At 36.5% G+C, this 24,398-nt stretch overlaps 1 long non-coding RNA gene across 1 annotated transcript; it reads left to right on the forward strand.

The window, feature by feature from the left end:
• Positions 1–5,296: 5,296 nt before the first annotated feature.
• Positions 5,297–6,072, forward strand: LOC309797364. The gene is made up of 3 exons (XR_014292614.1): positions 5,297–5,408; positions 5,563–5,810; positions 5,949–6,072. It is a non-coding gene; the product is annotated as an uncharacterized lncRNA (long non-coding RNA).
• Positions 6,073–24,398: the final 18,326 nt, after the last annotated feature.

The raw sequence follows: 24,398 nt of genomic DNA on the forward strand, positions 1-24,398 counted from the left end.
ACACGCGAAGATCAACGGGAATCGAGGTAATCTACGTAATGTGCACTGTTAACCTTATCTTTTCTGTTCTCCACATCGCAAAACGTTGACGTTGGTGCAACTAGGTAATTATATTGCTTCTCTCTGTTGAACATATTACTGAGTGTCTCATTCTATGTACATTCATGATCTCATTCTTTCGTGATTATTTTTTGTGTACCATGTATATAAAGGTTTAATTACCCATGTTTGAGGCAGGGCCGTAAAGACAACAAAATCAAAAAAGCTTCCATGGCGACTGACGAGCAAATCAGTAATTCAAGAGCTATCCTATCATCAAATGGAGCAGAAAGGCACCAAAAACTAAAACAATAAACTAGTCGGTGTGTCACTTAACACTACCACTCAATCACCAATTCAATTTGCTGCAATTTGCTTCGGATGAAAAGAGACGGTTACGATACTGACCTCGCGTGGAATCCAACCATGTTGACAGCTGTTGTTAGGCTTAGAGGAGGATATGGGGTAAGGTCGACGTTGTCTATTGGCATTCCTTGCAGATATTAGTCGACTTGTCAACAAAATCGTTGTTAGCTTTACAGTAATATTGTGGATGTAGTGTGCGCGAAAAGTGCAACTTCCTATTCAACCAGCTGTCACAAAATTTTATCAAAATCATCAGCTGATTTAGGACATAAAAAGTATTTATCAAAGTTTGGCCTCACCCGCACGCTATGTAATATTTTTTGCTGCTTAACTCACAAGCATATTTGAAACTCGCTCTGCGCCAATACGAAAATTATATATTCATCACTGAGAACTGATAGGACACAACATTTCTTCGAATAGAATTATATTTTATCAAATGAGCAGATAGCAAAACATCTCGGCTCAGACTATACTTGAGGTAATTCTTTTGCCTCTGAAGGCTTGAAGATCATTTCATATAAATGTTTTTGAAGAAATATCCCTTATGACCACTGAGAGCTTTCCTTAGGAGCTTCGAAAGGAGACTCATTCATGAATTCGGAAACAAGCTACATAAATGTTTGGAACGAAAAGAAACACTAGTAAGAATTAGCAAAAACTAGACTACAACTACAATCATAATACCTTTAAAAAAGGACGAAACTAAGAATCCTTAAATTAATGTGAATAACAAATCCTGCCTTTTTGAAGACAAGCGTGACATGAATCAATGCAATAGATGCAAAAGTAAATGTGACCTTGATTTGTCCACTTCAATGAGAATGATTTTATTATACAACACTAAAAAGTCAGTGCACAAAGCACTTCATTGCAAAGGCACATGAATCAATAAACTGGAGTTTCATCCTAATAAGATCAGTTAACATCGTTATTTTACGTTTACAGTTTCAATGTGCATCCCTTAAAAATCATATCGTCACTGGGAAACATATTTATATCGAATATAGCTACCCATAAGAAATAAGGAACTCGTAAGTAAAAATATCACCTCGTCAACTAAGCGAATAACTACCGTCCTTCTCTGTTAGCTTGAACGAATCTAACTTTCATAAAAGCAAAGCAGTCTTAAAACATTTTACATTTAGATTACATATTGCGTTACTCACAGATAAAAATAAAAGCGGATCTTCTTGTCAGCTGCCTGTACGACCTGATGACCGTAAACAAGAAAGGTCTTTTTCTTCTTCTCATTAGGACCTAAATTTTCACTTATGAAGAGCATTTGAAGACGTAATGTACTATACAATAACATAATTTTAAAATATAAATAAATAGATACATATATGTACATATATATTGCAGAAATAAAAGAAAAGCGCAAAATATGGTGGAAAATTAATTTTTGGGAAAAAATGGATACTAGGCAGACCATTCCTCTACCTAAAAAAATATGATCTTTAAAATTTTTGGCATTAACAGAAATACAATGTTCTTTTCATAAGAACATATATTAGGATCTTTTAAAATTGTGAAAACACAAATGCCAAGCTTCGTTTTCTCAACGGCAAACTTCATACAGCTTGATCATCCTTGTAGCAGGAAAAAAATGATAAAGCTCTCAGCCTAAAATTATAAAAGACCATCTAAATTTAGAGAATCTAGAACATCTCTGCAAAAATCTCCAATCACAAACAAAATCGCTAAGAGATTGATGACGATATTTCTCCTTAGCTTACGCATGGTATCCTCGATGACGTGAGAGGCATTCTTTATTATACAAATTTCTTAAGGAATGATAAAAACAACTTTCAACCAGACTATTCAGTTAGATCTCGGTCTACATAAGGAAGGTTTGTGTACGATTCCATACAACTTTTTTACCCAACATTTAAAACAAAACAGTACATAATTCGAAATGTTAATAAAGTTGAACTTAAAGAGAGAATACATTATCAATTTTTACATACCTTCATGGCCCAAATAACTATTTCATACAATCGGTAAGGCAATACGGTTCGCTTGTGAGCCTTGGAATGCCTGCAGTACTTTTCTTTGAAAGTTGTTATAAGCTCATTCTGATGTTCATCAATCGCAGTAATAACATATTAGGTAAGTTAAGAGCAGAGAACGCTAAATTTAAAAGAAAGGCAAAAGTAATGAGACAACGAATGAATGAAAATTTCAAATCAATGAAAATTTCATAATGAAATGAAATATCCATTAGTTATTCTAAAGAACAAGAAAGAAGTGACTAAACATGCGGTTAGTACATTGACGACGACACCTAATTCCAGGTCTATTAGCAATTTTCTATTTCTCAAAACAGAGCATTATTTTATTGTCAATGGAAAACTTTAGAAATAGCTAACATGAGTGGATTATAGAAAAACCCTTTCTCTACTGCAGGATTTTTAAAGAATAAACAAAAGAATAAACAAAAACAACGATGACTATAAATCTGACATGTTCACAGGAGGAAAGAATGCTCTATTTTACAATTCTGCAGTTAAAATGCTCTATTCAATAAAATATAAGCAATTATTAAAGGATTCTTGAATTGTTCACCTATTGTAGTTCACTATTAGCTGCCGACCATTGAAACAGGAGGGAGAGTTCTAGGGACTTCTTTGTCCCTGGAGGGATTCGACCGAAGCGCAGTGATGGTCAACCGTCATCACCCACCACTGCTGTTCTCTCTTGTGCCCAAGATCAAAGCGTAAGTTATTTTAAACAGTTATAAAAAATAAATCAAAATGAACCATAAAATATTTTGTAAGTGACAGCTATTTGGTTTAATTTCAGAACTCGCCCGAGACAAATGACCTGTGGGAGGACCGCCCAGATAGATGAACGAAGGTTTGTTTTAAACTTTTACAATTATTCTGCAAAGTTTCCAGGAAAAAATTAATTGAAATTAAATTAACTAATTAAAACCATCGTTTATCTCTCAACTAAAAACCGATCTGCCAACATGTCCCGTGCTATACTTGCTTATTAAAACTCATAAGCTGGTATCCACTGATGAATTGTGGTCAACAAATCCATTAACGTTTAAGGTTAGACCAATTATCAGTTGTGTAAACGGGCCAACGGACAGAATAACATGGTTTATAAACCTGATAGTCGTCCAGTTACTGAAACATTTGCTAACTCATCTCACGAACACCCGAATGTTTCTGGACCATCTACGTTACGAGCGTCCTAACAGCGCCTACGTCATGGAGTCATTCGATGTTCGATTATACGAACGTATCGAATGACTCCGCAATGCAAGCCGTTTTCGAACCTCTTTCTAAACACCAAAAAGAAATTAACATGTATGGCTTGTCGATTGAGCAGATCATGACCCTCATAAAATAGTGTTTGAACTGGTCAATCTTTAGATGATCCGGTAAATATTGCCCACAAAAGAGAGGGTTGGCAATGGGACAGCGACTGGCACCTAGTCTCGCTATTGCGTCTATGTCTAAAATAGAAGCCCCGGTAATTAATCTTGGGCCGATACTCTACTGTAGATATATTGATGATTGTTTTGTCATCTTCTCCACACAAGAGGAGATGAACAAATATTTTGAATTGTTAAATGAACAGTCAGAGTACATTAAGTTCACCCGAGAGACACCTAAAGAGGGCTGGCTTCCATTTTTAAACTTTCAGGTTAGCTTACATCATAACAGCTATGCTACGAAGTGGTACCGTAAGCCAAGTAATAAAAACATACTAGTTCATTATCTCTCATCTCATCCTTCACACACAAAAAGAGCACTACAAGAGACATGTTTCGTACGGCCTCCGGTGTGTGTACGGGAGGAGAACAGAGAGAAGATTCACTCGACTTGGCACGGAAAATAGCCATTTCCAACGGTTACAATATCGTAGCTTCTCGGTATAAGTTTAGAGGAAAGGCGATGAGCTCTAACGATGGGTCTAGCGATAATAAAATTCCGTTGCAAATACCCTTCATTTCGAACGAATTAAGCATAGCTATAAAAAGATGCTTAAGAAGGGTGGGCTTAGAGAAATCAGTGGTAGTTATAGAAATAACACCGAATAATCTACGTCGCCAATTGATTCGAAACCGCTTGTACGACCGTCTATGTACAACGCATAAATGTACGATTTGCCCTCAGGTCAGAGACGGTGATTGCATGATCTCGGGTACAGTGTACCTGATTTCTTGCAAAATTTGCGGGGACGAATATATTGGCGAAACGGGAATACCTCTTTGTGTCCGCATAAAAGAACACCTAGATGGTTAATTTAAAAGCAAGGCGAACACCCCACTAGGCACGCATAGGACACAAGGACACAACGGACAGGATTTTGATGTTAAGGTTAATATTCTCGCGCAGAAAGCTAGCATGTCGGCGCGCAGGGTTCATGAGGCGTTTTGGACTAATTTCAAGAACCCAAACATGAACCGCAAGGAAGAGTGCCTCCTAATCACACGTGATCTCGCACAGTATATAAGACTGATCTTCTAGTCTGATAAAGGGGCACTCCGGAAGGAAGTATACCTCACTCCTCTTCCGCAGACACAACCAAACGGTTGGTCGGAGGCAGAGAAGTGGTGAGTATTTGACGTTGTTTATGTGGTTGGAACTTGGTTTTTGAGTTTCTCTGTTTAAGTTGTTGGCGTGTTTGGCTTGGTAGATCGTTGTCAATCGACCTTTCCAGGCTCTGAAGAAGGCGATACGGCCGAAACGTCAGCCCAATAATAAAATTGCTTACAAACCTCGTGTTTGTTCAAAGAAGAAAAATTAAGAAGTATTCTGCAAAGCTTCTTATATTCGTCTTTTTGTAACTAAACACTATCGCATTTGAAATACCTTATGGTAACCGTTTTTCATGTATACATACGTTAACTTTTATTACATTCAATGCTGGTAAAAACGTTAGCAACTTCGCCGTCACTGAAGAGTTTTACGCAGCCTGAAAATTGAACCGGATTTCAGGCAGGAACGTTTTGCGAAATCGAGAAGGAAACAAAAACAAAAGAGGTTGCGTTTATAGTTTGGTTTTTATAGTTTTTTAGAAGAATGGTGCTGTGCAGGTCCACACGATGATGTTTTCTCTAAATTTATCTTTCTGATACTGTTTTTCCTTTATTTTGAATAAATTCTGGTTTACTATGTTCGTAAAGCATTATTGTAGATTATTGGGTGACAAAGAAAATAGAAGACAGCGATAATCATGGGCGCGGTATGGCCTCTGAAAGAGCAAATTGATCAAAATTATGATGCCGATCTATGTTCTCACTTATTTAACACAACAAGAGTTCTTCCACCTCTATGCTGTGCAGGTGAAACATGGGCTAGCACTTCAGCCGTATTGAAGAAACCACGCATAACAAAGACTGCACTCGTGCGACGTCTTCGGAAGCTGAGCTGGGACACAGATGAGTAAGCGGGTTACGTTCTCAGGTTACCACCCAATTCGATATTTATGTGATTGATTTTAGGTTTTTTTTAGTTTATTTCGCAATGAATCTCCTTTATAAATTCGTGTGAGTTTTATTCCTCAACTATTGGTTTTTATAGGTATAGGTGGTTCAGTGTTGGAATGATCAGCGAACGATTAGTCCACTTCTTCTACAAACGCACTCATGATTTTAGTCAACGAATTCACGACACACGTATTATTTTTCCGTTGATTTTTCTTTGTGTTGTTGTTTGTTTATGAAAATGCAATGTGCTGTCAAGGAGTTCTTGATTGTACGTAGGAATAAAACCGTGAACATTTCTGGTATAGGTTGCACATTTGACAGAGTAGGCTGGTGCGTTAAAAAAATTGTGCGTTGTGAAATAAATGTTTTCACAGCCCTCGGATGGTCTTGAACTTTGAATTGTTCGCTTTTCAAGTTCTGGCATATTACCAGCTTTTACCAACTTTCCTTTTCTTTTTGCACATGTCAACTAGAGCCCTCTCCAGTAGGGCCACCTATACTGATTATTTGTGGACAGCTGTTTCTCTCTGTCGAAAAAATCGCCTGTCAGTCGTATCACTATCGTTTCAGTGACACTATCTCTCTCCATGTCCCTACTAGGTCAAATTCAGGCGAACAAATGCAATTAGGTTAATTTGGTGCGGCAACATATCTTTATTCTCTAATTTTTTAGTACCGTAGTGTCATTTTTCACGTGATGGCTTTGTTTTCCACCACGCAAAATGGCAAATGTATAATATTCACGCCTTCACAGAATCGGATTTCTTGCTTCTTGTAATTATTTTATGTCCTTTATGTTTTTTCTCTAATTCTGGTGAAATAATTGATGTCTAGTTAGAGTGCATAATTTGAGAAACTATTAGGAGTTAAATTTCATTTTTAACTGCCTATTTTTCTTAGTCTGCAGTGCTATTATAAATCGAAATATAACCGCTAAGACGCTAATTTGCAAAACTTGGGGGCGATGCAAACTTCCAACCAGATGATTGCCCTTTCCAGGGGTTCACCAGTTGTCAATTACACCATCCGTGCCCCTCGCTTTGCCTTTCTCTCAGCGCGTTTTATTTTGCTTCTATCAACGCTATCAGCACTCATCCGTTATCGGGATGATCTTGGATGCCCAAATCGGCATTGAACCCAAGCTAAGCTGACGCTGGTCAATTTATAATGATGTTAAATTTCATTTTTAACTGTTCTCATCTTTAACTGCTTATTAGGAGTGGCGATAAGTCCGCAATAATTTTTTCCTTCGCTTGCATGGCCCGACATCACAGATGTATCACATTTGTGTGGTTTCCAGCAATTCTTGCATTTTCTTCCTTTTCTCGTATCCATCATCCACGAAGGTCTTTGGATTTTCGCATATGGGTTCGGCAGCTGTTTGAAGAGTTTCAGTCTCATATATGAACGTCGTTTAAGGCTAGTCGAGGCGATTCATTCTCCATTCCTGAGACAAGCATGCTACGGAGTTTCGACTTCTCCACCAAAGACAGTTGCCAGTTTTTGTAGACTGGAGGGAACTAGCGGGTCTATGACAAGTCTAGTACCAATTTCCTGACTTCAGACGGATGGGAGGCTTGGTTAGCCCAGGATAGGATCGAACCATTGCCTTTTGTTTTTAACCGCTCTAATGAACGGCCCTACTGCCACTATGCTAGCTCTGAATCTGTTTTCTACTTTACATTCACATATGCCAACAATTGGGATCATCGATGCATCCGTGTTTATGTTGTATATTCTTTGTAAGGATAAAATAGCAAGCCCATTATTCTTAGCAAAGGGCGTTGAGAATCATATGGTTAATCGCACGAAAAAATTCAATTTTCTTTATAGTCAATAGTGTGAAAATAAATTTAGTATTACGTGAGATGCTGAAACAGAATATCCAAATTTGAACGAGAATTACGAATAGCGTATTCCTCTATGCGTCATGGATTATTTCATGTTCAAATGTTTCAGCTCTTTTCTGGCATTAATCGTCATGGAGTTGAATTCACCCTAGTACTTTTATCTCTTTCAAATGAATTCGAAAAAAAATTGTCTTCGAAATATTACGGCTGGCTCTGAAACGTTTATCGAGTATGTGATTTTATTGATTCCGTTTATGAAGAATGATATGTCCACAGTTTATTTACACAAAAAATTTCGAGTTACTTTTAATTTGGTTATATTTTGTGTTTCATCACTATGTTTTCATGCGTTTTCTAAGGCAATGAATAGTAATATTGCGGAAATTATTTGACTATCGCTTCGAATTGTAGCACACTCTATGTCTCAATATGATATTTCGATAGAAATATCTCGCAAAACATTTTTCATGTATGAGTGAATGTTTGGTGGAACGGTCTGATATGATGAATAGTAATTTCATCCAGGGATGGAAAGCGATCGTCCATGTGCAGTGGTGTTCCGTTGAATATTTGTTCCAGCAAAAATACGTGTCACAATCAAACATGTTGAAAGATCGGACGTAAATTTAATAGAATGAAAAAAGTAGTCTGTATTTTGCTTTAAAATTTAAACACTTAAAAATCGTCGAAACTATTTTTTATGCCATCTAGTGCATATTTTTGTCAATCATAACTATCTATCTTTTATCTGAGAAATCAAATGAAACCTACGAGGGCATTACAAACTATTTTTAAACAGCGTTATTCCTTTAATCTCTGTTGATAACAGCGATCTTAGTTTATTGGTAAGATTACGCCAGATTCTTATGATTTTTCTTTGTGGCGAACATTTCGGCACTGTCGCCTGTTTTAGAATTTAATTGACCAGGTTGAACATGCATAGCACTTGTTTCCTACGATGTGATACGATACGATCATAACGATTTTTTGATAGAAATTCTACGTCTTCAAAGTGCTTAGAAGTGTCGTCTCATTCAGTTCTACGTGCTGAACGTCGTGTGTTATCGTATAGAGTCTGCTTTTCATCTACATCACAATATCATTAGAAATTAGATCGGTTTTGTTGCGTAAAACAAATGCTTAACAGACATCTTGACGATTATCTCACAGATATCCGTTGAATTCACGAGGCACTCACTTAGAATGCATTTTTACTTTTTACTGTCTCGAAAATAACGAATGATTATTCAATTATAACGTTAAGTCTCTGTACAACTCATCAAATAGTTTTTAGATGGCAGCACCAATTATTTTCGTTGTTATCAACTTCTGATACTCGACCTTCTTCGACGTGAAGACTCATATCTCCGGGACGAAAACCTTTACAACCAACTTCGTGCAGAGTGTAAGTAAAGTCTTCCTTGTCCATATCTTGTGGCCATTTCCAGTTCTAAGCGTTGCTTTATGTTTATGTTTTTACTCAAAAATAACGATGTGATTTAACACATTGACGACTATCGGCATTGTATCAATGCTCATTTTTTTCGTGGTTTTTTTTTCCGCATTCCGTTTTGATCCCCAGACATTTTGAAAGCAGTCATTAAATAGCTTTTTGAAAACAGATTTAAGAATGGTTTTGACATTGAAAATCTCTGTTGTGTACTTAGAAATATTCAAAGGACAGGCCATATTTTAAAAAGCCGAATAGGCGTCCTTTGAAAATAAATTAACATAGTTGATTTTCAGAAGGTGTAATGGATCATATTTATCGCATGGAACGCTAGGATATGAGAAATACAGCTATGAACTGCATAAGCTGGAAAAAAGATTTTCAGAGGAAATACGACTTCTTTGATCTTAATTGCATAATATTTTTTCATTTTTAAAACCCATGAAATCCATCCAATAAAGAAATTTTTTTCTATACGCGGGACATGTTATCAAATTCTGAAGCCCTCTATTTATTCTCGCTAACGTCATGGAGTCGTTCGATGTTACCGACCCTTATACGAACGTAACAAATGACTCCGCAATGCAAGCCATTTTCGAATTCCTTTCTAAACACCAAGAAGAAATTAACATGTATGGCTTGTCGATTCCAAAAATCATGACCCTACTAAAGGAGTGCTTAAACTGCTCAATCTTTAGATGGTCTGACAAATATTACGCACAGAAGAGAGGGTTGGCAATGGGGCAGCGACTGGCACATAGTTTTGCTACTACTTTCATGTCTAAAACAGAAGCCACGGTAATTAATCTTAGGCCGATACCCTACTGTAGATATGTTGATAATTGTTTTGTCATCTTCTCCACACAAGAGGAGATGAACAAATCTTTTGAATTATTGAATGGACAAACAGAGTACATAAAGTTCACCCCAGAGAGACCAAAAGAGGATTGGCTTCCATTTTTAAACGTTCAGGTTAACCTATATCATAACAGCTATGCTACGAAGCGGTACCGTAAACCAAGTAACAAAAACATATTGGTTAATTATCTCGCTTCTCATCCTTCACACACCAAAAGAGCACTGATAAGAAACAGGTTTCGTACAGCCTCCGGTGTATGTACAGGGGGAGAACAGAGAGAGGAATCACACAACTTGGCACGGAAATAGCCATTTCCAACGGTTACCATATTGTAACTTCTCGAGATATGTTTAGAGGAAAGGCGATGAACCGTAATAAAAAGTCTAGCGAAAACAAAATCCCGTTCCTCCTACCCTTTAATAAGAACGAAATAAGCACAGCTATAAAACGATACTTGAAAGGGGCAGGCTTAAAAAAATCGGTAGCAGTATAGAAATACCACCAAACCCTCTACGGCGCCAATTAATTGAAAGTCGCTTATATGACCGTCTATGTACAATGCAAAAATGTACGATTTACCCTCAGGGGAGAGACGGTGATTCCATGAGTTCGGGTATAGTGTACTTGATTTCTTGCAAAATATGCGGGGACGAATATATTGGCGAGAGGGAAGGCCTCTTTGTGTCCGCATAAAAGAACACCTAGATAGAAAATCCAAAAACAAACCAAATACTCCACTAGGTACGTACAAAGCAGAAAAACATAACAAAGAAGATTTTGATATAAAAGTTAAAATCCTCGCACAAGAATCTAACATATCAGCGCGAAAATTCTTGAGGCTTTTTGGATTAATTTCAAAAACCCAAACATGAACCGCAGGCGGAACCGCCGAAACGTCAGCCAACGTGTAATTAATAAATATTATTTTAACAACCTCGTGTTTTCTTAAAGAAGAAGTTTGCAATTATCGAACAATGCCGAGGTTAAGATATAGTCGGTTCTGGGAATTTTTTCTTATAATTCATCGAACAAAAAAGTTGGCATAAGGATACTGATATTAAGTCGTACATTATCGTAGCACCTTCATCTTGTATTTTTAGTAAAGTATTTTCGTCTAAAAATTCTCAGTTAAATGTTCTCTTGCAACAGCCACAATTGACTGTTTAACTATTGTCAGTCGCTATTGTCGTCCGGCAATTTTATTGTCATTCTCCTTCTTCTAATGTTTATATGGTTGAAATGGACGTTCTTCGCTTTCCAATAAAGTCGAGCATCATTCTGTCATCCCACTAGTTGCATTTCGCTAGGATTTATCGTCATAACATTTGCACACGTAAATGTTAATGTCTCTTTATTGTGATGTGCTGTTACTCAATCGTATATTAAAATGAGAAGATTATTCTCTACTTTCATAGATTGCAATCTGACAGATTTTTTTCCAATACCTATTATCTAGATATTTCGGAAACGTATTAATATCTTATCTTATAGCATAAATAGTTGCTGCAGTCTAGTCAGACTTGAAGTTACGACCTTCATTTTGATGTTGCTTATTTATCAAAATCCTGTTTTTATTTTTCATATGATATAGTTCTAGACATATTCTTGTCTTGGTCTTGACACCAAACAAGGTTTTCTTTTTTGAAGAAACACTTCCAGAGTTGGTAACATAAGTAGAGGTTAGAGATTTTATCATTGCACAGCCGAAGTTCATGCAAGAGGAACTGTTGGAATGTAGACGGCAAATCCATAATTTATTTTTTTTAATTATAATTATTATATTAATATAAAAATTATAATTTTTTTTAATCCATTATTTTCGAAAGCTTTCCTTCTTTTTTGTTCTAGCAACATGTTGAAAAAGGTTATAATTGCGCGTTTTAACAATGTTAATTAACAATCTTCTCAGCCTCATCCTTGTTACGGTATTTTTGAGTGCCTCCTATTCCAATATTGTTGTCCATGGCAGACAAGAAGTTGTATCATGTTAACCAATTCTCTGTTAGTCAGTCGTCCAAACATCAACTGATTCAGTTTCATTTCTATTTTGACGTTTTAAATCATCTAACATTTTCTTTTCTATTGAATCTGCTGTGTGTTAGTTACGCACTTAGATATCTAAGTATACCGTCCTTCCTTATTCCTAGATCTGCTGAACACATGGCTTTAGAAACTGCTTTATTCTACCTTTATTAATACCGTTTGTCGTGTATCAAAGTATGCAACCTTACGTCTAGCATTTCCGCTTCACTTATGCTGTATAAAAGTCCGAAGAGCTATGCTCGTAGAAATATCAATTTCCTTGGCGGAGTCTTGCAAACGATCCAATGGTAGCTGTCGCCAAAAATAGCGAAAATAAATTGTCTTATTTTCATCACCTCAAAAGAACTTATAATAAGGCAACTTTGGGTGGGATGAGCCAAACAAGGTCACTAAATCTCAGCATCATTCTAGCCATCTAGGGTCTGGTGATAGTATAAAGGCGTATTGTACATACGTCGCTACAACGCATACACACTTGCGTCTGAATCTTTGACTAACGATGTGATATTAGCTAAGAAGGTTAAGAACGGTATCACTAGATAGGCCGAGATTGGAATACCTCAGTGATTTATGATGCCGAAGAAAAAAGGTTTCTCGAAACCTCAAGCAGTTGAAGAGACTCTTTAAATCAACGTCTCCATGTCAGTGCTAATAAAGCCGATAATTTAAAAGCACAAGTCCGTCGGCAGAAGCACTCCGGTAGATACCCAAACGCGGAGATGCGCGAGCAACATGGCGATCTTGCAAAGTCCTTCAGAGAAGGGATAAAAGGAAGGACGAGAGAAGAGCATCATTAGTGCGTTAAGATGCACAAGTCAGAAAAACGTAACCAAATCCCGCCCAGTTATAACCGATTTAAAATGGAAATTGCGCTTAAGAAATTTACATATAAACATAGAACGTTAGTATAAATTGTCTTTTTCAAGTCTGTCATATTCGGAACTCTTCAGCTCTGATTATCGAAATCTTATCCGCAGCTATCGAACAGCCGTGACTTTGAGCATGTATGTGTTTGGACAGCATAGTATTTAAGCAGTTCAGCTTGCTATTTAGCAGTTCTCTTCCTTGCTGGGAAGGTAGATGTGAATATAGCCCGTTCCTTAGATTTATTACGTTCCGAATTCTTATAATTTTGTCGGCGAGTGTAGCGCAGCGATTAGATGTGTCCTGAAATTCACACTGGATCGATCGATGGTTCGATTCAGCGCATCGTGCTCACCAATCCTTCCGTACCTCCGAGATCGGAAAATTGATAATGAGAGGGTAAAGGCATCGACTTGATACATAGGAAGACACCGCAGATCAGTGTATGGAGCAAATATGCATTCAATTACCTCTACGATGCTTGATGAAGTCGATTGTATGGCGCATTCTTCAGGGATTGATCGAGGCATACCACTTTATCTTCGCTTTATTAACTTATTATTGCAAGAAATTTTTTTATCAGGAATTATCGCGAGTACTATTGATCAGGAACTGTTCAATAGAAAACAATTCATAGTGGTTTTACATGATTTTGAAATGAATTCATCTGATATTATGATGCTACCGCTTGTAAGTTGCCGTTTAACCCAGCGGCTAGACTGACTTGGTGTGTTACATTATCATAAATCTTCAGCCTCTTATAATTATCCTATTTTTGGCGTCGACATCACTAATAATTCTTCTTACAATTTCCACTAAATTTTGGATTAAAAAGTTTTTGTTAAACCTACCTAGTTAAGAAAAATGTAGTGTAAAGTATTTCCTGTTTACAAGCATCACTTTCTTTATCTGGAATGTGCTTCAAGCTTTCCTTTAGTGTGACGAAAGTTCTATTCCTCCCTAGCTATGCTTGGAATCGATTTCGTCGATTTTATCCCTCATCTGAATCATCGTGGATAAGATTTGATGATGGAGTTCGTTGATCCGTTTTCATGTGAGGTTATCAATCTCGTTCTTTATGGGCGTCAGTTAGACACTCTTCGGCAAAACGACACCGTCCACTCTTTCTGGAGTCGCAGTAAGGGAGCTGCTTGAAAAAGACGTGCGGTTCTTATTTTTAGACGGAATTTCTCATTTCATGAATGGTTATATAATAAACAGACGAATGCACAAAAAACGTACATGGCTAAGTTTCATGATTAGATCTTCTCTGTAAAAATGAGGTAGAAACCACTTTTTATAACTCGGTCACTGAAGCCGTGCCCATGGTTTCTTAGATTGTCTGTATTCAAAATGGTAAACATTCTTGCACTTCTAGGATCTACACTTTATGCCCTTTTTCAAGAATAGGTTCAAGGTAAGTATTTGTGTTCTCTTACCTACAGCAGTTCTTCTGTTATGTTTTCAAAGCCAAAATCAATCTTTTTCTTGACTTGATGAATCTATGGCTTCTGTTCATAATCATTAATATCACTCTGGGGTTTCCACACGACACGCGTTTCATTCAAAAGTTTAATAATTACCACTAATTAACAACACAATAAGAAAATACAACAATGTTTGAAGTGTAGCTTTTAAAACAAGTTTTTGAAATGGAGAACATATATACAATTGAAGTTGTATGAGAGCTTGCAAAGTATTTTGAAGAAGGTTCAGGAAGCATTTAGTAAAATGAAAGAACAATATATAGAATTTAATGACTAACTATGGCAAGGCATACTGATTTTCATGCCACTTCAGGTGTTATCTTTTACTACTGCTTGAGAGGACGATTCCTATGGCAAGAAGCGTCTATCATGTGTAAGGAGTACTGGGAATGGGAGCAATGGTTGAAGCATAAAAATCCGACACTACCAAAACGATGGACGTTGTTTAGTGAAAAAGCATTTAAACTTATGAAAAGGTAAGTTTGACTAAAAATGTCGACTTCCGGACTTCTATTTTTCTTTACTTTTTATCCAACTCTTGCGAACGAGTAGCATGAGCTACATAGTAATCGTGAAATATTACTAAGATCTAATTTAAGCGGCTAAAATCTGAGATAGTTGTAATTGCTCGTGCATTTGGTTTCCTGAGGACAAGTTCGGCACTTCCATGCTGCAACACATTCAAGAGTAAGCCTATTGTCTCATATTGCCGTTACACATAAAGAGTATGTTGCTGGTTTAGTGAGATCTCTTTCTTTTCCCGTTATAACATTATTAGGAATTTCTCAAGGTTTACAACTTAACGACTATGCTTCACAGGAAAATAGCTATTATTCTCAATAATTTATAACAGCTTGGTTTTTGGATGGAAATCTCAAACTCGTTTTCAATTTGGGCGATCATCTGTCGGAAGAAACTCTGTTGTACATCACAGTTTGACAATCAGGAGCGCTTTCATCCCGGTCGACAAGTAAATCATTGAGGACAAAACAAAAATGTTACATTTCTAGTGCTTAAAACTTGTATAGGAGTCTATTTTTATTATTCAGTAATTGAGCAGAAAAATTACTTGTTTAAATAATTTTCGAAGTCTTAAGATAGTCGTGGAAGAAGAGCATATTTCTTTTAGAACGTTGACGGCACGAGGAAAAGACCGTTGGTCGGCTAAAGATATGAGGAAATTCATTTCAAAGGAGAAGCTTTTGAAGCCAGTCAAGGTAGAAGAATCTGCATGAAGACATTATCATTTCAATGGTTTAATTTTCACATTTCATAAACAGTTCTTAAATGCAATTTTTGATCACCCAACATTCATCGTGTTCTTTGTTTACTTCCTTTTTTTTCGTTAAGATTTCTGTAGCATTTCGTGCTATCACTATCACTTTCCTCCAACATTTCTTGTCTTGTGATGCTTACATGTACATAATTTGATTTTTTTCGTAGACTTCTGAAGTTTTGACGAGCATTTTTTTTAAATCTTCCATCATAGCCTTTTCTATGTGAATAGATGAATTTTATTCAAATAAATCTCGTAATTACTCGTGTCAATGGTGGCAAATGATGTAACGACTTTCATACTCAATCACAAGGTCACAATCTTTCTTTTTATCTATGCAGCTAACAAAAATTTGCACATAGTCACTAATTCCATTAATCTCTAACTCAAGACAGCTATGCTTCAGTTTAACATGCAAGTTTTATCAAATCACTCTGCTTTCAAATTATTCTAGTTCATTTTAGAATGAAGCGGACGATGTGTTCGCATATAGACCGAGTGAGATCGTTAAGGTGAGCTCTTAAATGCAGATGGCGACATAATCTTAGAAAGTCAGAAAGCATTACGGTATACTATCGATTTTTTATCTCTACCGTTCTTGACTAAGCAACTGCAATCACTTTAGCAAAAAAAATACACCCTTACCTCTTGAGGGATTAAGGATATAAGTGCAATACATCCATTTTCTAGTTCTTTGATTCAGTTTTACTTCCCTTGTTCAATATTTATCAATTTACAGAATCAAGATCAAAGAAAAGATAATGGGAAAAAGAAGAGAACACTGAACATTGGATCAGCGCCACATTGTCAGCAATAGCGGAAATTAGCGAGCAAGTGGTGTCAGCTGTGACGACTAATTCCGTCATATCGCTTGTATGTTTTTGCATGAAACCAACCAGAAATGTAATTAATAAAGTAATTTGAAACTGTGAGAAGTTATTCACTACAATCTTTGGCTTCATTATACTACAATAATATAAAGTATTGAAAAACAGCATATCGATAGAATGTTCCATCGATATAAAGTGTATTAATATTGAAACAAAACTCCTCAGGCTCTAAGTCTACGTGAATAGAAGCGTCTTCGACGGGGATAAATAGTAAATTATTAGTTTATGTTTGTTTGTTGCTTTTGCGCAGTTGTTTCAATCAAATAAATTGTTCAATTATAGACTAAACAGTAGATGTAAAGCTTGCTTCGTTGGGTATCGTGCTATGATTTCGAACTCGTTTGAGGTAAATTCATGATTTAAAAAGTATTCACTCCAAGTTTTTGGAAGAACGTTTTCTCTTTCAAATTTTAGCATTATTATACATCATTATCTATATGATTAAATTTTTAAAAATATTTTGTTACATTTCTCCTCGTTATTTCACAGATGAGCTTCCACAAAACTGCAAGCCAGAGCTGAGTTATAAGAGGCGATACTGATCTCTTGGTGCCTGTAAAAATCAGATTTCACCCATTCTGTAAAAAAGGTGATATATACAAAACACTATGAAAAGAGTATAACATATGTAGTGTTTTCTCAACTGAGTTTCTCAAATATTTGTTAGCAATAACATTACTCATCTGCCGAAAGTTCGAAGACCACATACTCGTTAGCGAGGAAAATCCGTAAAAAGCTTATGCTCATTGCTTGTGAGCTTACTTCCGAAACACACCAAATGAACGTAATGCCTGCTTGGACGAATATCATGGTAGTATTCTTTATTAGAATTTTGTTCTATCATTCCTATAAGTTTCAGCCTGTGTCACACCTTACATCATTATCAATGAGGAAGACTGAGTCAACTAATATGCATTTCTAAGAGCATCATCCTTATTGTTACTGGCCAAAAATTTGTGCAAGAAGCTTGATATCACTTAAAGTTATAAAGCTTAGGTAGGAAAGTTATAATTCCACAATTTCCAAGACCGACTGTCTTTTAACCTCGGCATTGTTTAATACTTCTTGATTCTTCTTCTTTGAACGAGCGCGAGGTTGTTAAGTTTATTATGAGGCTGACGTTTCGGCCGTGTCGCCTTCTTCAGAGCCTGGAAAGGTCGACTGACAGCGATCTACCAAGCCAAACACGTCAATAACTCAAACAGAGAAACTCAAAAACCAAGTCCTAACCGCGTGAATAACATCGAATACTCACCACTTCTCTGCCTTCGACCAACCGCTAGGTTGTGTCTGCGGAAGAGGAATGAGGTACACTTCCTTCTAGAGTGCCCCTTTATCAGACTAGAAGATCAATCTGATATATTGTGCGAAATCACGTGTGATTAGGAGGCACTCTTCCTTGCGGTTCATATTTGGGTTTTTGAAGTTAATCCAAAATGCCTCAAGAACCCTGCGCGTCGATATGCTAGTTTCTTGCGCAAGAATATTAACCTTAACATCAAAATCCTCTCCGTTGTGTCTTTGTGTCCTATGCGTTCCTAGTGGAGTACTCGTTTTGCTTTTAAATTTTCCATCTAGGTGTTCTTCAATGCGGACACAAAGAGGTCTTCCCGTTTCGCCAATATATTCGTCTCCGCAAGTTTTGCAAGAAATCAGGTACACTGTACCTGAGATCATGCAATCACCGTCTCTGCCCTGAGGGCAAATGCAAAATAATATAATAAATAAATATAAATAAATAAAATAATGTAATACAAATACAAAATATTATACATTACATGTTTTACACATACATTACATGGACGATGCAAAATTTTTAATAACACCAGTTATTTATCTGTAAAAAGTGATCTACCAAAGTAGGAAAGTACTAGTAAGTTTTCTAAGGTGTGTGTACTTTTCATTTTAAGCTTATTTCACTTTAAAACATTCATCATGCCATCTCATTGTGTCATTGGCCTTTTATGTCAAGAAAGTGATTTGGATGTCCGATGGCAAATCTCCATTTTGCTGACGTATGACAATGTGACAATTCATTGTGACAGCTTTCTACCAGTACATCTCACATAAGAGATCCAAGAACAAAACCAAGTTCTTCAGAATTCACAAGTTATTCAGGATGTACTGAATTTTAGTGCAGATGTAGTGCATTCCATAATGATGTACTTTATGTACGAATTTCTAAATAAGAGAAGGCATTTGTACACCGATAGTGTTGGTATACAAGTATTCCTTTGGCTGAGGACTTACTCCATAGAAGGACCTATCTTATGGGCTGTACTATAATATCGCATATATGTATGTTCTCGAACAGTAAGGGTCTAAACCAGCAATAAAAATTGGTGGTAATAAGAATTAATAATTGTTTCCAAACAGAAAATCTTCTCACCCCTAATGTCTGAACAGTCTGAAGAAGAATTCTCAAAGAACTGCAATGATGCTGTTATATATCCAAATTATTTCCAATAATTTCACTGTCGTGAAAAGAAACACAGTAAGTTAGAACATTTATCATTACTGATTTATTATTACATCATAGTGAAAAGCTGTCCTAAGGTAATGAACCTCAATGTCTAAACAAGGGAATATCTGCGTTTTCTCATTGGCCATAATCTGTAGTGTATATTCTCTTAAAAAGCAATACACTCTTGTCCCAAATTGAGCTGCTCTAAATGGAGGTTTTTTATAAATTATTAGGAGAGAGAACAGTTTTCGAAGAGCTATTCCGGACATACGATTTACGTCGAATTTTCTTTTCTAGTGATTTCAAGAAGTGCGGTAAGAAAACCTCTGGGAATCTTTCAAGGGGTGTATACCGATTTTGGTACACATGGCGTTTTTGTGTTAAGGAAACGAACCGAAAAGCTATATTCTAGGCAGCAGAATCCATTCAATTTATTCATTAAATTTCATAGAGTACTATTAAAATTAGGAATTGATAACACATTAGAAGTGATACTGTTCAGCAAAAGAAAGGTATTGGTTCAATCATACACGAGGACCATTAAGCCTATCATCCCTCCGGAGTCGGGTCGGAGAATTGGTACCAGACTTGTTCAGGACCAATTGGCTTCTTCAAATCCGCATAACTGGCGACTACTTAAGGGTTGAACAACAATTGTTTAATTTTCAATTATGAAGTAGTATAAGTATCAATATCCTTCATATTTTTACCCAGATGTCTCTTTAGTAAATTCCAGAAGATTACACTTTCCTAACCATTTAACAACATAATAACCTTACTGGTTCAATGCGGCACCAGACCAACGAAGCCCTTAAACCTTGAATTTGGTTTGTAACATTGTTGTCGAGCAGTTCGTCTGTTAACAAATCGGAAGATTCAAATCGCTGCTCTCATGAAAACAATCTCAGGTGATAAAATAACGATGGATTGTAGACGATTTATTTATAAAGGTCATAATTTACTTTTAAAATGATATAATCCTGATCAAACACAACATGGCTACTCTGAAAAAAGGAACAGTTGGAATCTACTAATTCTACCAACGAGACACTTTTCTTTTGTTCGCATAGCATTTTGACGTCTTGAAATCGACGATTTGCCTGAAAACGTTTTCAGCAGCGGTCTAGTTGTTAAAGACTTCTTAGTAGTAGTAGCTTTCGAGATTCCTGCGAAAAAATGGTAATCGGTTAGCCAGAGATCCGATGTGAAATGATTCGTATGTGAGGGTTACGTAAATCTATTAGTCGAGAATCTACAGCGTTACAGGTACCAGATTTTGTCGAGGATTTTTGTACAAAATAATTGACTGTTTCTGGCTGCCCTTTTTAAAATGTGTGGCAAATTTGATCTAATTGTCCAAAGCCATATAACATGGATCTAAAAAGCGACAATGTTGCTAATTTCAAAACAATTTCCACGTAAATTAGTTCTTTTATTAAGGCTAGCAAACGGATAAAAAGAATCGCGAAGAAATACCTTTCTAATATGTATCCACCCTACACACATAAATTAGTTGGGCATTTTAGATTCTTTCGAGTTTTTTCTTCGTTTCATTAAACCACAATATTATTTGACATCGGTCTCATCCTATGCACACTTTGGTTTTTTTATGTTTTTTTTTCATCGATATTTCCGTTTTCTTGCCAAGTACGATATATTGTTGTGGTTTTTGTTATTATTTGAAAAATAAAGGACAATCAATCAGTGCTGATCAGTCTCGCGCTATGCATTCGACTTCATCAAGCATTGTAGAGATTAATAAATGCATATATTTGCCAATAAAATGACTTTCGGTGGCCTACCGATCTATCACGTCAGTGTGCTTATCCTCTCAACCAAGTCTGGTACCAATATACCGATTCCAGCGGAATGGAAGGTTTAGTGTGCCTGGGTACGGGATCGAACCAAGGATTGTTGGAAAGCGTATTGCAGGCCACCTCTAACTACTACGCTACACGCGCACCATTAGTATTTAAATCAGGTGTATTGCAAATGCCATTTGAACTCTTTCAACTATAGCAACACTCCACGAAAGTAGTGTATTGTAACCATTCAGGATTCTTTTTGAGATCAATTGAGAATTGTAGAACTATTTTATAATTTTCTGCGTTATTCGTTTCCATCTACACATGAGACTCAACCTATCTTTATTCATTTATTCACAGATAGGTCAGTGACTCCGTCATTGATTGCCAAATAAAATCATTACAAAATTATTTCTGTTGAAAGCCACAAGCCATATGACGTCTTACTTTCAAAGGAAAGGATCCTAGATAGTCGATCTCGCGCACGCTCCTCCTCCTTAGGTTACAAAAGAATTCTTCATCAGTACTGTCCGATACGCTTGTTGAGTGTTCTCTACAATTTTTACACGAAGATTACCCTCTTCTGCATATCGTGAACTTTGAGTCACAACAACAGCAATCAGGATTCCGTCATGAAACCTGTTGTATGGACCACATCCAGGCCGTATTCAGGACCATAAGAGTATGTCGCCAGCATCATTTGCCTCTTGAATTCACTTTTTTCAAATATGACATTACATTAAACGCATTTCCAGCGTTGGAACGAAATGTATCACAAAAACACAGCTTTTATATCACCCTCTAACCATACATCGTGAAAGAGATCCAGAGATCGAAATAAGAAATTAGAAAATCTCTAGTTAAATATAAGATTTGATCCCATCTATTGCAGCGTTTGGTCAGGAACAGCTACTTTGTAAGTAGATTCCTCGCGAAAAGTGTCTTCTGGTTGAAGGCTCCTCTCAAACGATGTTGAATAGCTCGAGGCCAATGATTGCCTTAGGCGAACTAGCTGGGAGCAAACCTACAAATAATACAGCTATGAAAACCAGACATTGCGAAAAATTACCGACTCACATATATAGTAGACATCCTCAGCTTCTGATCGAAAAGTCGCACGTCCTCTTTGGTAATGGGATGGTCTTCAGGAGGGCAGAATGATAACTCTTCACCAAGAAAAGCATCCGTAAAACGAATCCCTTCACACAGATGTGAAATGTCTTTCAATTTCTCGAAACTAAAACTTCGTGAGCTATAAAAAATACAAGTAAGAAATATGTACAAAACTATTCTGAAATGACAGAGATACCTTTAAGAAAGTAAAAAATAGTGAAACGTAAGGATATGAAAACACCATATTCATGTCTCAAAAAAGAAGAATGAGGAGAAAGTAAATCAACCATCTTAGTCGTTGACGAGTGCGTTCTTCTCCCCAATATACCATCACTTGAAGCTCACTAGCTGTTCGCTGTTGCTACAACAAAACTACTTTAAATGGATCTAATAAGTTTCGAAACCAAAAGGGAGTACAGAAATACAGGTATGCAAAAATGCTTACTGCTGTTGACGCAGTAGAGACAATTGAGTTCATTGAAGATATGGGAGAATGGAGACGTATGGAAACCAGCTTAAAAAGGCTAAAATAACTGTAGGCGATATTAAGCGCGTCAAAATTTTTTGAAAAGTTAGATGAGCGTTACGATAAATTTTTCTTCAGGATAAAATCATAATTATAAGTTTTAAGTGAATTTTGTTTACGACCACATATCTAAATGTGTTACTACAGAGGACATTTAAATGAAAATAAAAACAAGACGTAAGCAAAATAAATAACAGTGAATATCCTTTCCTTAGAGTCACCACGATCTATCACAATTCCAGGAGCTGGACGAATATCAGCAGGAATGTGTTCCAGAGCGCCAGATTCTGTAGTGCATAAAACGACTACACGGGAAAACGCTCGTCTAAAAGTTCAAGTTTTATAATGAATCATATAAGATATAATCACATACAATGCTCTTCCAATAGCTTCTGAATCAACAACGGTTGTTAGTAACAAACCGGTTTCCTGAGTTTGTCAACGAAAATGAGAAAGTTGATTCATGACAAGACTGTAAGATATAAGTTCCATTTCGTAAAATACGTAGGTCATCTCTGGCCTTCACTCTAACAACTGCAGCTCCACCCAGTCCTCGAACCGGCATCTTAAAAGAAATAATACTTTATGTAGAAGTGTATTAAAAAAGTAGAAAGAAAAATTAAGAGTTTATTTCAGCTGAAAGTAACCATAAAAATGAAATTAACACCATTGAAGTTACACAACAAAGATTTAAGAAAAGAAAAGAAACAATGAAACATTATCTATAAATAAAAGCTTATAAGAAAAAAAAGAATACCCTATAGTTCACTTGAGGTCCATCTCCTCCCTCCACCGCAATCAGAAGATTTGTATAGAATCGAGCAATCTGAGACGGGGAAAATTCAATTCGAAGCGGAACAGTACGACGTGCATCCAGAAGTAAGATTTGGCTGTCCAAGAGCTGCAACCAATATAGTCGTTCTTCATTAGAGCATTGAATAGTGATAGGAAAGATTTTAGAAAATAACTAGTGTACAGTAAAAGGTGGTCCAGAATGACTGAGCTTCGCCCTTATTCGAAGAGAGGTATCTGTACGATTGGTAACATCAACGTTCGAAACAGCTGTATCTCCAATAGCTACGAAACCGAACGCTACTTCGAGTTGAGGGATATAAAGCACAGACCTAAATCTCAATTTTCAGAAAATAAAGCTGTCATAAAATTCTTATTGGTAAGTGAAAAAAAAACCTCCGCGTCGGATTAGAAGTCAGTTGTGAAAAGCATGGAACCATAGCGTTTGTAGATAAAGAGCTAGATGATCTTGCAGAGGAATGCGGTCGAGAGCTCAACTAAAGATATATTCGTCAACTTCATTCACTCGCACGTCATTAGGTTGTATGGGGCATACGAAAGAAGTGAATAACGACCAAAAACAGCTACGAGCCGCTCTCTGGGGAACTTAGCAAACCTATTAGTTGCCTTAACGACCTTTGAAGAGTATACGTGGACTTACTTCTTCAAGCTCTGAAGTGTCTCACCACTTCTTCCCAATCATAGAATCAACCAGTATACACAGAATCAAGAATGATTATGACTAATGTATGTTGTGTGCAAACCATCCCAGCACAACAGATATAGGAATTATATTTTTGATCATAAAAAATACATAGTTGGTTTTGGCTTACATTTACTCACAAACAGCAATAGGACGCAACATATAGTACTATGCAGCTAACGGAGTGAAGTGTCATCATAGAGATATGCGTACAATTACCAAAATATGTATGAAAAACAGCTTGAATAGCTAATAAACAAGCAAACAACAGCACGGAAGTTGATGAGAGCGAACACAAAAATTTATACACAAATACTAATTGTTTACTTATTATACATAGAGTGCTTGCTAATTAGATCGTACTTGCCTAGCTTTCCCTTTATTGCTTTCGTTGCCTTATAACCCTAATCCAAGGATGGAAA

The sequence above is a fragment of the Mesoplodon mirus genome (genome assembly GCF_964341445.2).
Source record: "Mesoplodon mirus genome assembly, contig: HAP1_SCAFFOLD_374, whole genome shotgun sequence".
Lineage (NCBI taxonomy): Eukaryota > Metazoa > Chordata > Mammalia > Artiodactyla > Ziphiidae > Mesoplodon > Mesoplodon mirus.